We start from the raw sequence: 12,423 nt of genomic DNA on the forward strand, positions 1-12,423 counted from the left end.
GCACCCCTATGTTCATTGCAGCATTATTCACCATAGCCAAGACTTGGAAAGAACCTAAGTGCCCATCAACAGACGAATGGATAAAGAAGATGTGGTATATATATTTACAAATGGAATACTGCTCAGCCGTTTAAAAAGATGAAATCTTGCTGTTTTTGACAACACGGATGGACCTTGAGGATATTATGCTAAGTGAAATAAGTTAGAAGGAGAAAGCCAAATACCATATAATTTCACTCATATGTAGAAGACGAAACAACAACAACAAACAAACACATAGATACTGAGAACAGATTGGTGATTACCAGAGGGGAAGGGTTGGGGGAGGGGGTGCTAAAAGGGTAAAGGGGCACATTTGTATGGTGACAGACTACAACTAGACTTTTGTTGGTGAAGACAATGTAGTCTGTGAAGTTGAAATATAATGATGTACACCTGAAATTTATATAACGTTACCAACCAATGTGATGTCAATAAAAAAATAAATTGGAAAATAAAAAACAAAAAAAAAACAGGCACAACGATATTCATGTTCCTCCATGGTCTGGCCCCAACCTAACTTCCTGATCTTACTTCCTACTACTCCCAGTGGGAATCCTTTGCTCTAGATAAACTCAAACGGTCACTGTCAGTTGGAAAGACTTCCATTTTCCACTTTACACCTTTGGCTATGCTGTTTCTTTACTTAGAGAGCCTGACTCTCTCCTCTCTACCTGCTCTGTAGTTATCCTGTGCATCTTACTCCAGGCATCTTTTACTACATGAAGCTTTTCTAACGCACACAGCACTCTTCTTGAAATATCTTTTTCAAAATTTGATTTGATTTTTATAAAGTTGGGTACAGGAATATGCTTCTAGGGAATTTATCACTGAAAATAGATATTGTTTGGATTTATCTAATTTCTAAATGATTTCTAAAGATCACTTCAAAACATCATTTAGAGTCCACTGACAATATTATTAATGAAAAACAAATTTCTGTCTTAAAAAGTAAAATTCAATAGGATAATGAGAAGTACAATTCAATAGGATCAACATAATTTAGAAGAGATAAAAAATTAAAATGGTAGAGAAAATTCTTGCTCCAAATTATGCTTTTTTTGATGTGCTGCAACATTTTTATTTATTTTTTTATTCAATTTATTTAAACTAAAATAAACAAAAAGAATTCACCTGTTTCTCCCACTGCCCTACCCCTTGCCTCTAGCAACCACCAATCCGTTCTCTGTATCTCTGAGCTGGATTTTTAAAAAATATATATTTTTAGATCCCACATATAAGAGAGGTCATACAGTATTTGTCTTTCTCTGACTTATTTCACTTAACATAATGCCCTTGAGGTCCATTCATGTTGTTGCAAATGGCAATATTTCATTCTTTTTTATGGCTAAATAATATTCCACTGTGTGTGTATATCACAATTTCTTTATCAAATATATGAAATAAAATCTTCATATTTGAAAAATCCAGTTACTCTTCCTTTCATAAAGAAGACGCACATGGGGTCAGGCCAGGTAAATGGTTACGTTCGTGCACTCTGCTTCGGCAGCCTAGGGTCGCAGGTTCGGATCCCAGGCACGGACCTATGCACTGATCATCAAGCCATGCTGTGGCGGCATCTCACATACCAAAAAAAAAATAGAGGAAGATTGGCACAGATGTTAGCTCAGGGATAATGTTCCTCAAGCAAAAAGAGGAAGATTGGCAGCAGATGTTAGCTCAGGGCCAATCTTCCTCATCAAAAATAAATAAATAAATAAATAAATAAATAAATAAAAGAAGACACTTATTTTAGCTATAATTCAAAATTCAATGAATAACAAACTACAAAGAAGCAAGAAGTGTTCAACTTTACAGTGTTGTTTTGTTTGAAGCCAAAGAAATATCTCCAACCACTATCTTTGTCCATAAAGTCCAGATGAGAAAAAATTGGTGAAGGGTACTAAGCATGTGTGTAGATGTTTTATTTTATAGTGACTTCTGACAATTTAGCTACCAACAGATTACCACTAAAAGAACAGCTCTCTTTCTTTGGAAAATATTATTCTTAAAAAAAAAGTTATTAACTAGTTCCAGTCAATACTGGAATTAATCACAGTGAGGTTCTACATTATGGCATCATCCTTTACAGTGCAGTGGCTTCATAAATTCAGATGAAAACAGAAGGAAATTCAACATGCCTGGAGGACATGGCCTTTCTGGAATAGAATCCAAGGGCTCTTCACACAGTGCAGATATTATCACCACCTTAGTCAAGCAAGTAAAGGAAAAAAAGATAGTGAAGAATAGCATTTATTTAAACATTTTTAATTTGATCTTTCTATATATTTACTGATAAGCTTTTTTTTTTTTTTAGTATGGTAGGGGTTCTTTGTGGTGAGAAAATTGGAAGACTAATTTGTTTCCATGAAACAACTATTTTGTATTTTTGAAACCTCCTCTCTTTTACACACATTTCAGTCTGTCAATAATATTTACTGAGTGCCTCCTGTGTCTGAGGCACTCAAAACTGAAATATAACTTCTTTTCATGAGAAAGGTATTGACATTAGCGTTTCACGCTGCACAGTTAACATAGAGACATTTGGATAGAGTTGATGTAGGACAGTGTGAACTAGGAAAAATGGCCAAATGAGTTTGAGTATCACAGACACAACACAGAATAAAAGACAATAAATTTGTTCTGCTGATTGGTGAGATTTTTAAAATGAATTTCAGTTGTTCCTAAATTCATTTTAACACAGGGCATAGTTTAGTAAGGCTGGAAATATCACAGGTTATCAAAAAGCAGAGCTGTTGTTTTTCTCTTATAAATCATGAGCTACTAGAAGACCAAGCACCAACTCTGGTTTCAAATCTCATGAGAAATTTCCCAAGGCTCAGGCAGCCTTTTGCTGGACGTATCTGGTTACAGTCTGTATAGTATCACGATAGTCACACATTATATGTAAGATGCCAGTAGAAAAGACCTCACCTACTTCACTATCTTTTCTGAAACTTTTTAGTAGCAACAACCACAGGAACAAAGCTCTAGCCTTTCTGTAAGAAAGCCTGGGAAGGGAATTACTTCTTATTTGTCTTTTCATGTGAGTAAAGGTTAAAATATTTTAGAAAATCTAAAAATTATTTCCCAAAATATTCAAGGAAATATGAAAAATTGAAGCTTGATGATTTTTTTGAAGGTATAATGTTCATTTCCTGAAGAACAATGTTTTACCTCCTACCTAATCCCATATTTGGTAAAAGTAAGAGCTGTCATTAGATGTTCAAAATACTTCTGGGTTTACTAATTCATTAGCAAACGAGATTTTATTCTCTTTAGGAAAACACATCACTTATTGCTCACCAAAAAACAAACAAAACCAAACACATATGCACAATTCTGGTCAATTTTGAACTGTTTTCATACTTTGATCTGGATCACAATCTAATGAAATAATGGACCTAGCATTAGTATTTATGCAATAACTATTAGCTGAACTGAGGATGCTGGCTTATTTTCTCTATTTATGAACATCTGATGAAATTAACTGAAGCCGAGAGTAAGAAAATGAAGACATAAAAACATCTACAGAACAAGTTTTTATTGCTCTCTCTTTATGTTCTTCTTTTTCCTCTGTCACTCTTCCTTTTACTTCCTTGTGTTCCTTAGGTAAGCAGGACACAGCCTTTTTACTTTCAGGACTTTCTGAGTCCTGAAAGTAAATGCATGCTCACTGTGTACTATTTCTAGGTATTGTGCCTCTAGCAGAGTTCTCTTCTGATTCTAATTATACTTCCCCATTTCCTGGTTGTCTTGAGCACCTGGTATGTATCTTATCTGGAAAGTTGCATGCTGGAAATATTCTCTTTTAGACCATCTTACATGGGACCCCTTAAATATCTGGATACAGGTTTATAATCTATATGCTTGTTTTCGACTGTCTCGGTCCTTCTATTTGGCAATAGAGATCAAGATTATAATGTCAAATATAAACAATAAGACAAAGAATATAATTCTTATTTTCTAAACTTAAAGAATTTAGTTAACTATTATTTTCAGTAATAAGACGATGAAGAGATGGAGGAAGAAAAGAAAGAAAGAACTCCACTAAGCATTTGGGAGGAAAATCTAGAGTAAATACAGAGAGGAAGAGAAGAGCAGACCGGGTAATACTGTGGGGAGGTGCTAATAGTGGGCTAAGAGAACTAAAATGTGAAATAAATCATCACCAGTTAGTTAATTTGAAATAAATATTTGTTAACTTTATATATTTATAGGGAGTTTATAATAATAAAAGGATACCTACTCAAAGTAAACAGGCACCACACTTTTAGCAATCATGCTATCAAAATTCCTGCATGCATATTTAAATCAAATATTATATTGAGAGTTACCAGATCTAGAATATTTAAAGTAACCTTTAATTACACCTTCACACCCATCAACCTTCTCTGGCCATAGAATAGGCCGGTCTAAAATAGCTGACATCTAAAATAGTTTATGCTACTATAGAACAACAAAAATCAGTTTGCAAAAATAAGTGTTTCAGTAACCAGTAGTGACAGCAGAGAAGCGAGCCCGGGGTTTATCCTTACTGGAAGTAGGCAGTATAGGGCAGGAGAATCTGAAAGAGAAATTCTAAGTATAAGAAAGCGTGCAATGAATCAGAGAAACAAAAGGGGAAAGGCTGAAGGTCATGTTCTTCAGTGGTTTGTGGTGGTGGTAGAACTGAAGAAAAATCGTTCAAAAGACCCACGGCAATTTTTTTGTAATGAATAGAGCATTGGGAAACAAGTGAATCGCCAATTATGCTAGCTCAGTGAAGCAGTCTGTGTTTGGGGTTTAGCCTACAAACTCTCTCTTACTCTACTGTCCTCTGATTAATGAAAGGTAATCCTACAGAGAATTTTAAGGATGGTACCCTATACCCCATTTTATTCAAGTGAGCATGAACTTCTCTGCTTTTAAACTGCCTCATATTTCTAGCTTAAATCAGTGACTGAAGAAAAGTTTCAATTCTTCAAGAGGACAGAACAGAAAAGTACAAACTTGCTTCTTTAATTGTATCCTTTAAATGATTGGTGATTTTTCATTTTATACAGGATTTCCAAATTTGGAAGGACAATTTAAAATTTACTGAAGTCAAGAATAAGTGCTGCTTTAAGATCAAAAGGTAAGCTAATACAGAGAGCAAGTATCTGTTGAGAGTTTAAACCCAAAGTGTGACCTACTTTTAAGACTTTATAGCCTAGAGGAGAAAGTCTTTAGATCTAAATGTCAGCATGTTCTTTTAAAATTATTATTGTGATTATTTTTAACTCCATCATTCTCTCAATGAAAAAAACCACACAATACAGTCTATTTATCAAAGACTAGTGAATACCACATCAGAAAGGCTAAGACATAGCTCTAGAAAAATTATCATGGAAATACAAAATGTATCAACACTGACAGCTACTAATAGGAATGTTCGCTCTCATATTCTAAATAGCATTAGAAATTAAAATAACAGGTTTTGCAATGCTAGACAAATGGAATAGGTATTTAACACACTTTTAGAATTTTTTCCCCTAATAAATGAAGACAAATCAGTGAAATATTCTTGTTTTTCAAGGGTATGCTATTACAATCATGATAACTCTCTCTAAGCATTCTGTTAAAAAAAATTTTTTTAATAGATTTCAAAGACATCAAAGAATCAATAGTACATGCAAATGTCCATGGAGACTCATAGAAAACCATGGTACAGTGGCTGAAAGCAGTGCCTCTGGAGTCAGACAGATCTGGGTTTCTTGGCTTTAACATTTCTACTTGTACACAACAGGCAAGTTACTTAACTTCTTTAAGCCTTAGTTTTCTCATCTATAAAACTGAGAAAATAATACCAATTTCAGTAAGTTCTGGTGAGAATTAGATGAAATAACAAATGTAAAGAGACCAAACACACTTCTGGTACCCAGAAAATGATCAACAAAAAATAGCTATTATTTTGTTTTGATATGACACAGGCAATTGGAAAGTAGATCAATATTGAGAAATAGTTGCACTACTACTAATTCTCAGAATATGCTAACCAGAAGTCAGGAGTATATTTCAAATCAAAGGAGCAAACTACTTCATCACCATGATCACCATCAAAGAGTGTTGTAGAACCCAAGCCAAAAGAGTCACTGTCCTCAAGGACCTTATAATCCAAAACAGATGACACTGGCATCAACTAACATGTAAAAGGCCAGAGCCACTGACAGAGAACTGTACAAGAAACTCAGACCAGAAAGAACTTAAGAGCCAAGAAAGTGGAGGAATTAAGACTTAGAAGATTCATGCATAAATAAGGTTCATAGATCAAGAGTTCCTGGATCTGCAAATGAGGCAGGAAAAGTATTTAGAGAGTAAACTTTTAACTTCTTCCTGTCTCACTAGCAGCCCCAGTGAGCACTCTGGTTTTCCTTTAATAGACTGCTGACTGCAATAAAACTTTGAGGAAAGTTCTGATGAGTCTTTAGAGACGGATAATGATGTCTATATCCACTGGGTAAGAAGCACAATCTTATACTATGATGATTAAAATCTCTTCACTGAGTCTTAATCCTATGATCAAAAAGTATGAAGTTGTAGGGAAATTTTTCAGGTTTTTTCCATCATATTGGTACGATAATTCTTAAAGGAAAACTTACTCCAATAGGCAACCAGGGAAAGAATTTCAAAGACTCAACACAATGACACTATTCTTCATTATTTAAATGAATACTCTCTCTGGGCTTGTTTTTATGTTCTCCATTTTTCCGAATGCTCTAACTTACTCATCCCTTGGGTAGCCAGTGAATAGCTTAATTTTGTTTATGTGGCTTATAAAAATCCACTTGATTAAGTTAGATACATTTTTTTCTTTTAAGTGCTATGTATATTGAATTATTCCAGAAACATTTAAAGATAATTAATTGAAGCTAATATTTTAGTCTTGCTCTTGAAAACAACAAATTCATTTCCTTTTGAAGTTGGGGTGTCTGTTATCACTTTTCTTTGTAAGCAAATCAGCTAAAAATTCAGATGCTATACCGATTCCAATAACTATCAAGAACACAGCTGATTCAGTAATATAACAATTCACAAAGTCTGATCTCAGATCTCAGCATCAGTGTGAACTCTCTTCTGTCAGATGCATACAAGAGGGGTTCACCAAGAAGAAAAGTTATTGTGGACACAAAGAAGGGTTAAGGACTTAACATGTTAAAATCAACCAGAAAAACAAACGTAAATAAATGTCTGAGATGATATGAGAATCAAAATAACAACAAGAGCTAACCCTTAAATAGAGAGCTTACTATCTGCCCAGCATTGCTCTAATCATACAAACACACACACACACATATACACACACACTCACAAATACATATACACACACACATATATATAAATATACTAATTTAGTCCTCCTAACAAGCCCGGGGTGGGGGTGCTGTTAGTATCCCCATTTTATAACTGGAGAAACTGTCATTCAGACAATAAGTGGCAGAGCCTGGATTTGAATACAGGTATATCTCCAGAGTCTACACCATTAAGCATTACACTATAATGACTCTCAAACTCAACTTACTATCTCAGTATAATACACATAAAAGTACATTAAACCTTTAAGTGCTGAAAAACGTACATGCCTAAAAAATAACTCTTGCAACATAAACTCATTTGAGTGTCCTAATAGACAGGGTAAGAAAGATCGAGACAAAGTCCAGATAGCTCTCTATTAATCACAAAAAAGTTATTAAATCTATTAAAATTATATGCTAAAGGGTTCTGTCTTACTCCTGATATTTTCACTAACATCCAAACAACAGTAGATGTGTACATTATCAGTTAGAGTTCTCAATTGTAGCAGGAAACTAATTTACTGAAAGAATAGAAAGTGCATCCTACAATTGTTGGGGAGGCATCAGAACCAGGATGAGAAAATGTGTGAGAACAAGGCAGGCTTGGCACAGCCAGGCTCCCAGCCAGATTCAGGACCTAGCACAAGCCTAGATGACACCATTCCCACTTCAGAATGTTGGATATGACATCATCAGCGTCACTGCTACCCATGAAAATTGTTGCTACTACTCCCACTCCCACGCCAGAATGAATTCTCCCCTCTCACTGTCTCCTGAATCAAAGCCCAGAGCGAGTGAATTTGATTGGCTGAGCCTAGGTTGAACACCTGCATTCTAGTAACACAAAGAAAGCTAGGAAAACGAGCATTTGACATTTTTGGCTTTTTGAGTGGGAGCTGTGCTCTACTTCCCACTAAGACTCATGTGACACACAACTCATTTAATAGCACAAAGAGACATGATTGTCCTCCAGAGGGTCACCCTCCAAAGGTAAGTCATTTATATGCGCACATGCTTCTTGAACATATTGTTAAGTTTTTACTAATCCTCAGGGATGTTGAAGACCAAAAATTTACCTCTCCATTTATTAAACAGATCTTCCTGCTGTCCTAAAATTATCTTTTTCAAAATTTTCAAAATCTGTGAACTTTAGCATTTTCAGGCTTACTGTGTGGGGAGGAGGAGGGTTGTGTGTTGACTTAACCTTGCCATGTTGACACCAAGACTGTTTCAAAATCATTTTTAAGGCTAAAATACAAGTTTTAAAATCTTTATCTTAAAGTAATTCTAAACTTATAGGAAAATTACAAAAATATTACAAAGAGTTCTCATATTCTTTACCCAGATTCCCCTAATGTTAACATCTACTATAACCATGGTAAAATTATTGAAAAAGAAGCAAATTAACACTGACAGAAGACTAGTAACTAATCTATAGACCTTATTCCAATTTCACCACTTTCCTTACTATTGTCTTTTTTTCTGGTCCAGATTGAATCCGGGACCCCTCACTGCCTTTAGTTGTCATGTCTTTTTAGTCTCTTCCAATCTGGGACAGTTTATTTTGATACTTGTAAAGAGGACTAACCAGTTATTTTACAGACTATTCCTCCATTTGGATTTGTCTGATGTTTTCCCATTATTAGTCTGAGGTTATACATTTTTAGCAAGAATACAACATCAGTGATGTTGTACCTTCTCAGGTATCATATCAGGAGTTATACAATGTCAATGTTTTAACACAGGCAATGTTATCTTTAACCACTTGGCTAAGGTAGTGTCTGCTGGGTTTCTCCAACGTAAATTTACTATTTTTCCCTTTGTAGTTGATAAGTATCTTGTGAGAAAAAAACCTTGAGACTACATACATAAATATACTGTTTCTCATCACACCTTTGCACACTAATGTTAGCATCCATCAATGATTCTTGCTTGCAATAATTATTACTGTGGTGTTTGCTTCATGGTGATTTTCTATTTCTATCATTCTTTCTACATTTATTAATTGGAATTCTATTTTAAGAAAGAGAGATAATGTGTGTGTATGTGCGAGTGTGTATGCCTGGATCTTTAATTTATTCTATGGGTTATAGTTCACAGACTTCTTCCAGATATAGTTCACAGACTTGTCCCAGATTTGGCCATTAGGAACTCATTCAGGTTGGCTCCTGTGTCCTTTTGAAATGCCCTCATCATTTTTTCAAATATATTTTTATCAAATTATCCCAACTTTGATTAATATCATTGAGAAAATGTATTCCAGAATGAGCTCCATTAGGCTAATTTAATTCTTTTATCAATTATCTTTGCAGCACAAATAAACCATTTTCAGTTTTTTCCCTTTTCAATTTAATTTTACTGAAATTCTTAAGACATTTTTCCATTTAACTTCTATAAAGGGTTTAATTTTTCTATTATTTAAAACACACTGGAATTGATACACAGTGCTATCAAATCCAGTTCTGCAGAGGCAAATATTACAGATGTAAAATTTGAGACGAATTTTTACAACTGGAGGTGGAGTTTTAAAGGTCCTTGAGCCCAACCTACTTGTTTTACAGATAAGGAGACTGAGGCATGGAGGGGTTGAGTGATTTACTTCAAAAAGCTAGTTTTGAAGCAGCAGTGGCACAAGTCCTAGTAGAGTACTCTTCCTCTGCACTACAGTGGTATGTCCCCTCCCAGCCCCTATCAAAACCAGTGCATAGGGACACTGAGAAAATACATCTCTAATGAGGAGAGCAATGTATCCTTACCGTCTCTCCAAAGAACATGCATCCAGAAGGATTTTGATCCAAAGGTGAGTAAGGCAGGAAGGGAGTTGGTAAGGATCATAGTTATCATAAGTTGGTAAGTAAACATAGGCCAGAGGTCCAAAGTAATGCAGGCACAGAAGGCACAGGGTCAAAGCATGGAAATTCAATCAGCAGAAATAAGGAAATTAGGCTAAGAGATCATGGAGGAAAGAATTAGACCTCAGTGAGGGTTTGAAAATAGAAGTCCAGTTCCAGGCCAAAAAGTTAGGGCATTTTTCAGTCAAAATCTAGGGAAAGTGAGTAATGGGGATGGATACAAGCTCCAAGAATGAGTCAATTAATTCATTCATTTATTCAACTGAGTTGGATAACAAGTCGAGGAATTTGTGCCTCAACACATCCAAAACTAAACTCCTTACAGCCTTTCCTTCTCCCTCCACTTCCTCAGGCAAATCTCTCTGCTTTCATGGGTGGCAGGGGTCTCCAGTTACTCACTCTAGTCAGTCACTCATCCTTCACAGCCTCATATACAAACGTTTACCAAGTTGTATGCATCCTATATCCTAAATATCTCTCTAACCCACTTCTCTGGATTGGTCTCCATTCTCACTCCACATACTTGGTTGAGTTCCTTATCACCTCTTACTTGGGACTGGACTTGCCTGGGACCTCTTAACTGACCCCCTAGTCTCTTGCCTTCATTTCTTCTGACTTATCCTGCATATAGAAAACAAAGCAATTCTTCAAAAACTTTAGTCTAATATTGCATCTCTCTTGCTTACAGCCATTTACTGAAAGGGAAAAAAATAGGCTTCCCTCTCAACATCACCCCATCCCAATGCCACCAAGAAGGGCATGGCAAATTACTGTGTGGGGTGCGAACAGAGATTCGTTTGAGAAAGTATATTCAATCTATCTACTGTTTCCATAACACACAGAGTACAGAAAGTAAAGCTTAACATGTTTTCTTAGCTAATTGGAAAATAGAGAATATGTACTCGTTTTTAAATAAAAAATACTCTCCCTAAGATAAAATAGAAGCAGCTGGTCCAAGTCTGTCTTCATAAATGGGGAAACCCCATACAAATAAGCAACCACTATCAAACTCAAACACACAAACACACACACACACACAACTATATCAGTTTCAGGTTTATAGAGGAGGGCCACTTTCTAAGTGTGGATTTAGAGATATAGCAGAGAATTCTTTATTTTTTGGCTTATCATATCTTATTAAACAAAAGTATTCCTAATTTATCAATGTAAACATAACCATCATGTATTTTGCTATAACTTTAAATTAGTATTTTAGTGAAATGTCCAAAATATCTTTCCCTCTTTGATACACACAGTTTATGTGTGGGAAACATTCAAGCCCCATGCAAGTATCTTTCGTTTCTCCATATGTTTTAACTCACAGCATTTGGAAAGTTTGCTCTCCTACTAAATGGTTTATAGGCGAATCTTCCTAGGTTTAAAAATAAAATAGTAAAATGTCATCTGGCTACTAGATCTAGTCAATGACAAAGAATCCCACTTAAGTTATGGTCACTTAAACTTAGCAAAATGTTTTAACTTTATGCCATTTCTATATTCTTGATTCACCATCTCAGTAATAAAATATATAAAGTGTAAATATAGTACAGAATGAATTATTTCCTTCAATGTATGTGGACTCCACACACTATTTTCACCAAGAGAACAGACACAAAATTTAGAAATACTTCTAATGCACTTAATTTAGGTGATGCAGCTAAGGGGAAAAGACTGCTAGTCACTCCTTGCCTAATCACTTGAGTCTAAACTGATCTCTTTTCTTCCCCAGTCTCTATTCTACTTTGATCCTCGTTAACCATGATAAGGGGCTCAGGAATTCCCTTCGCAATATATTCCCTACCTGTTCCTTCTCTCCTGGTTCCACTCCACATTCACCCAGCTCTGCTGGCCCTCTGTGGGCAGACAGACAGAAGCTGGATCTTTTCTATGTGAACCAGATACTCTATCAGACAATTCTGTCCTTGATAATAAGCATTTCCTGGCTTTTGCACAACTGTAGAGGAGAATGAGCTCTCTGGAATATTCCCCTTGCTGACAGACCCTTCATTTGGGGTGTATGCATGGGATCCCACTCTTGTGAGAGGCCCCAGAGACTGTGGTTAAAAGTACAGACTCTGGACCCAGACTGCCTGAAGTCAAATCCCAGATCTACCTACGCCTTACTGTGTGTCCTTAAGTAAATTTATCAGTCTCAGTTAACTCATCCTTAAAATAGAGATAAGAATATTAACCTCAAAGAGCTATAGAACAAGCAAATA

The 12,423-nt window shown here is 35.6% G+C and overlaps 1 protein-coding gene across 1 annotated transcript in view; it reads right to left on the reverse strand.

Annotated features, from left to right (window-relative positions):
- WDR70 (WD repeat domain 70) overlaps positions 1-12,423 on the reverse strand; it is a 289,585-nt gene that overhangs the window by 70,486 nt on the left and 206,676 nt on the right. The window lies entirely within an intron of this gene.

The sequence above is a fragment of the Equus asinus genome, chromosome 10 (genome assembly GCF_041296235.1).
Source record: "Equus asinus isolate D_3611 breed Donkey chromosome 10, EquAss-T2T_v2, whole genome shotgun sequence".
Taxonomy (NCBI): Eukaryota; Metazoa; Chordata; class Mammalia; order Perissodactyla; family Equidae; genus Equus; species Equus asinus.